This window comes from Gorilla gorilla, chromosome 7 (genome assembly GCF_029281585.2).
Source record: "Gorilla gorilla gorilla isolate KB3781 chromosome 7, NHGRI_mGorGor1-v2.1_pri, whole genome shotgun sequence".
Classification (NCBI taxonomy): Eukaryota; Metazoa; Chordata; class Mammalia; order Primates; family Hominidae; genus Gorilla; species Gorilla gorilla.
Genome location: NC_073231.2, coordinates 86611501 through 86617500, shown reverse-complemented (window position 1 = coordinate 86617500; position 6000 = coordinate 86611501). Strand labels below are relative to the sequence as shown.

Below are 6000 nucleotides of genomic sequence, written 5' to 3'. Positions count from 1 at the left end.
AAAGACTAGTGAAGGATGAGTATGCAGGGACATCAGAGGCTGAGTTTTTGATATATTAATTTGAGATGCCTTTTAAGCACCCAGCTAGTGATGTTAAGTTGGTAGTTTGGTATATGAATATGAAGTTTAGGAAGGGTGGCTGTTGGAAGTGAATTTAGGATTATCGGCAAATTCTAAGCCATGAGACTCTCAAAGAATAGAAGGAGAACCTAGCAAAGGAGGCTGCTAAGGAACAAAGAAGGAGAGAGAAGAGTCAGGAGAGTATGCGTCCAGGAAGCTAAGTGGAGAAATGGTCCATGAAGGAATAACAAACTGTACAAACACCAAGACATTAATAGATTTCTAAACTAGCTGACAACTGTTATGACTCAGACTAAAACAGCTCAAAAGTGTGATAGGCCATGAAAAAACTGGGGTAGGCTGAAGACCTTTAGTGGGTATATCCTTCACACCAAAACATCCCTTTCATCACTATGTCCATTGCCTATTACTTTTCGCTAGCTTGTCTCCTCCCTGCCTAAAACCTCTATTATCTCTATTCTTCTTTAAACACTATAAAAATAATAAATAAAATTCAGTTGGGTGCCGTGGCTCATGCCTGTAATCCCAGCACTTTGAGAGGCCACTGGAGGATTGTTTAAGCCCAGGAGTTTGAGATTAGTTTGGATAACATAGAAAGACCCCCATCTCTACAAAAAATTTTAAAAATTAGCCAGGTGTGGTGGTGTGTACCTGTAGTCCTAGGTATGATTGAGGTGGGAGGATCACTTGAGCCCAGGAAATCAAGGCTGCAGTGAGCTATGATTGTACCATTGCACTTCAGCTTGATATATAGATAGATGATAGATAGATAGATAGATAGATAGATAGATAGATAGATAGATAGATAGAGATAGATATCTACAAGCAGAAAATCCCTTTAAGCCCTATCAGGAAATCAGGCATCTACTCAATTTGTTATTAACTCTACCTCTATCTATGATTTTTATGTATGGAAGAGAAAGCTGGGAAAGCCTGAAATCTGGGCAGATTGAGAATGGACCCATTGATGGTGGTAAGCAAGAAGAACAGAAATGCATGTTGTTATGGGGTGGATAGTGTGAGACACAAGGCAAACTACATAGAAAATGTGTGTTAAATGTATGTAAGCAGCACGCAAACATAAATCGATGTTGTAATTCTACTACAGTGAGCTCTGCAGCAGATTCTCACCTCCTTGACACAGGGCTACCTAATGATCATATTTCCAATGCCTTATATAGTACTTGGCACACTCTATGCTCTCAATGTTTTTCAAATAAATTAGTGAAGGCTTTGGCATGGTAAGAAGCACACCATTTGGGAGCTGCAAGTCCTCTTACAGATGATCTGGTACAACTCCTTTCTTTTATAGTTACAGAAAATTGGTCTTAGAGAAATGACATAATTTGTGCAGTGTCATCTAGTAATGTTGAAAGAAGACAAACTATAAAATTTGACTACAGAAATGGCTTAGTTATTCAACAACAAGTATTTGTGGAAATTAATTATGACATCTGACACCTGAAAAAATGCCTCTTAAAATTTTGAATTGATTAAAAACAATAAACCAGATTGTATAACCTGACTTTCAGATCCAAGACTGAGGCAGTTTGAATTGAAAGAGGCCCACAGGAAATAGTTTTCTGATAAAAAATAAAGATGAGGAAGGGGATTGATTTCTGAAAACTTTAGATTATTAGAAATGAGAATATGATAGAAAAGCCAAAGAGATAGAGGGAAAGAAAAGGTTTGTTTTTTTTTTTCAGCAGTAGTGATTCAAGACAGTGTGAGCTAAGGCCTTTGTCAAAAGTTCCAAAACATTTTTTCCATGTATATGTATATACCTATTATATCTGTCCCTGAGATATGAGCTATGTGTTGTTATTCAGACTATTAAACTTTTAAACTTCAGGGTCTTCCTCTGGAAAGCTGGAAAAAAATAATGGTATCCACTGGTGAGGACTGAATGTGATAATCTAGGCGAAGTACTTTATTTCTGCAGAACTCACTCTAGGTAACATTGTAAACAGCAATAAGCAAAAACTAGCTGGCTGCAGTGGGAAGAATATGGGCATAGACCCTGGCATCCTACAACCTGGGTTCCCATGCTATCTCTGCTTCTCCAAATAACTGTACATGTGTCATGTTCGGTCTTTGAAGTTCAGTTTTTCATATGAAATATGGGTATGGTAATAACTAAATCCCAGGTTTTCTGCAGGAATTGATAAAATATATGTAAAAGAAACTAGCATTTAGTTATTCTTTAAGTCTGTTGTCTCCTCTGTCACCCCATTTGTGTCCCTCCCTGATCCTCCTAGCCCCCTTTGTCCTGGCGGATCACCCATGCCTTATTCCCAAATGGCCTGCCCCTTAAGAGATCATTCAAAACCTCCTCAAATATATGGCTAAAAACACTCTAATATGTTATTTCTCCCCTCAGGTTCACATTTTAATGGCAATCCTTGAAAACCTAAAAGCCTTAGAAACCAGAAGAAATCAATGTTTAATGATGGAACTTGAAACATTATGACAAAGGAAAAGGAGCTGAAAGGAATTTTTAGACGTCACTGAGTGCAACCAATTCATCTTCTGCATGAGCAAACATAGAAGGAGAGAGAGAAATGACAGGTGTCACACTACAGCCCCAGGTCAGTAACTCAGGCAGAGATTCAGGTTATCAGACTCATAACAGGATGCTCTGCCTAACATGCCATTTGTTTTGAGGGAAGACTCAGCAGCAGCTACCTTACTATCAGCAGCCAAGATTTGCTGTCCTTTCTACCCAATGCTCATATCCAATAGCAGCTGGATCAGCTCCTGAGCCCAGCACTCTGCTGACCCTCTCATCCTAGAGAGCAGTATACTAAATTGATGTTTAGCACCTAAAAATAGCAAGGACACTGGCAATGCCTTACTAGGAGAATACTCACTAATCAATTACTATCAAACAATTATGCCTTCTTCTGGGGCCATCCTGTTGCAAGAAGGGATTGATTGGTTTTATTTATTTATTTATTTTTGAGATGGAGTCTTGCTGTGTCACCCAGGCTGAAGTGCAGTGGTGCAATCTCAGCTCACTTCAACATCCCCCTCCCAGGTTCAAGCGATTCTCCTGCCTCAGCCTCCCGAGTAACTGGGATTACAGGCACATGCCACCATGCCTGGCTAATTTTGTATTTTTAGTAGAGACGGGGTTTCACTATGTTGACCAGGCTGGTCTCAAACTTCTGACCTCAGATGATCTTCCTGCCTAGGCCTCCCAAAGTGCTGGGATTACAGGCGTGAGCCACCACACCCGGCCCAGCTTTATTTTTATTTTACCCCATTCTGAAGAAGGAGCCGAGCTTTAAAAGCAAATATTTTTGAAAAGGAAAAAAGAGACATGACAAGTGTCTACTATGTTTTTTCCCCAACCCAAGTTAGCTCAGAGGTTGGAAAAGACTGTCTTCACTCTAATTATAGGCCTTATGTTAACTTAGAAATTTGGACTTTAGTTTCTAATGGTGAGAGAGAAAATAAAAGATGCCAGGAACCTGCTGGGTTCTGTGGCATGTGTTTGTAATCTCAGATATTTGGGAGGTTCAGGTGGGAGGGTGGAAGGCTGAGGTGGTAGGATGGCTTGAAGTCAAGAGTTACCAGTCTGGGCAACATAGTGACCTCCTCTGTACAAAGTAGAAAACATTAGCTGGGCTGTAATCCAGCTACTCAGAAGGTTGAGCCCAGGAGTTCGAGGCTGCAGTGAGGTATCATTGCTCCACTGCACTTTAGCCAGAGTGACAGAGCAAGATAAAAATTTTAAAAATGCCAAGAACCTAGAAATCACCTGTATTTTGGAGGGCTTATTTAGAAAACTATGGAATGTATATGGCACATATAACCTACAAAATGATATAACTTAGCCTGAGTTAAACCTCTTCTTTCAAGTCATATAGCTGCCCTTCAGCCCTGACCCTCAATTTGTCATCTCTCAGACCTTGATTTTTGTAAAGCTTTAGGTATTTGGCAATATCAGTTTGGTCCTCCTTTAAACAACTAAGAAAGCCATTCTGGGTAACCAATTTTTTGTAAAGGACCAATTCCAAACAAAGGAAGGGGGAGAGGCAAAAAGATGAGGTAAGATAATGAATTATTTTAAATTATAAGGCCAAGAATGGGAGATGGGACATAGGAGTGGTATCATAGAAACAGTAAAAGGAAAGTGGGAAGATCATATTTCAAAGACATAAAAAAGTGTAAAGATGATGAGAGAAACTGTAATAAAATTGTCAAAGGAAGATCAGAGACAAGGCAAGCTAAGCGAGTTAAATAAAAAATAGAATTTGCATAAGAAGGGATTTAAAAGACTTGAAAAAATACAAAGTAAAAGATCTAATAAAGATTATTGGAAAACAAATGAACATGGCAACGACAAGGTTCTGCAAAGAATAATAAATGCATTACAGATTATAAAAGTACTGTGAGAAAAACATCAGAGAGAAACTGCATGGTGAATTAAAAAAAAAAAATCAGAGGAACCAAGAAGATGAAGACAAAAAGGATAAAAGTGTTGAGGAAGTGACAGATATTAAGACAATACACAGATGGCATGAGAGCACTACTCAGCATAGAAGAGCAAAAGTGGGTGACGGGTGTCAGGAAAATGTAAACTGCAAATAGGCTGAGTTTTTATTTTGTTTTTAAATCTACTGCAAAAGTATTTGATATTGCTTGAATGAGCATCAACAGGATGATAAAAGTATTCTTAAACTGTGATTAAGAGTTATTTATACATAAAAGCAGCTTTTGCAATATTAGAAAAGTTATGTCAGGGACCCTTATATCACCATAAATATCCAACGAGATGATTCTGCCTGCATTCACAATTTAGCTACGTTATCAACCTCCCCGAAGAGGATCAAAAGAAAATGGTTGTGAACTTTTTCTTTACACATATGACATGAGTTTTAGGATATTTGAAAGAACAGGACTGAGTTCTAAGTATATTGCTATCAAAAATATGGTAGCACGTTCTCTTCTACACCACCCTTCCTCCAACTCCAAGACCCAAGCAAAATTATAAAGTCTGAAGAATTGCCTGCTCCACAATGCTCAGACATCCCTGTCTAATGTACCATGAGCGTTGACACCTATTTATCCAGGGTCTTTCTCTGGTACCCTTTACTTTGGACAATGCCCACATCAGTGCAGCATATCAGACGTCAAAACTATAGGCCATTGCTTCCAGACAGAACGCGAATTCTCTCTTCAATTAACAGTGGGTGGAGAACTCTCTCGATTCCACCATCTGATGGCCTTCTCATTATATTTTAAGAATCTTCTAAGTTTATAGTATTATGGAATTCTAGATTGGAAAGAGACTGGGAATATCAAATAATCCACACTATTATTTCACAGATGTGGAGAGATTAAGGCCAACAGTGGTGAAGTGACTTTCTTAATCCAAAAGGTGACACTCATTTATCAGAACCTCTCCTGGGTGCCCTATGAGAAAAATATATTTTATTTAGATAGATTATACAAAAAAAAAACTCTTAAAACTGTCATAGGAGAGTAAAGGAACTGACATAAAAATTAAGCAGATATAGAATATTTGGCTTATGGAAAATCAAACATATTTCATTGCACTAAGCAAGTAGCTCCCAAACTTTCTTGATCTTCAGTGCTCACAATGTCTCAATAATTTTTTATAGCATACCTGGGCAAAAATAAAGATCTAACAGTTCAGCTTATTAAAGTAAATCCAAACACCTTAGCAAGTATTTATGTCTTAACAACTTATTAGCACTCCGAAAATATAATACACATAAAATAAAAATATATTCTTATTTCATTCTTATCCCTAAAACTGTAGTCACCTCTTATCCACAGTTACACTTTCTGCAGTTTCAGTTAACGCCCTCAGCTGTGGTCTGAAAACATTACAGTATTTTGAGAGAAAGAGGAGAAAACATTCACATAATTTGCATTACAGTATGTTGT

At 38.0% G+C, this 6000-nt stretch overlaps 1 long non-coding RNA gene across 1 annotated transcript in view; it reads left to right on the top strand.

The window, feature by feature from the left end:
- The window catches only part of LOC109028015 (uncharacterized), an 81076-nt gene that overhangs the window by 6311 nt on the left and 68765 nt on the right, over positions 1–6000 (top strand). The window contains exon 2 of the long non-coding RNA XR_002007068.4: positions 2462–2669. This is a non-coding gene — a long non-coding RNA (uncharacterized lncRNA). The remainder of the gene's footprint in view (positions 1–2461; positions 2670–6000) is intronic.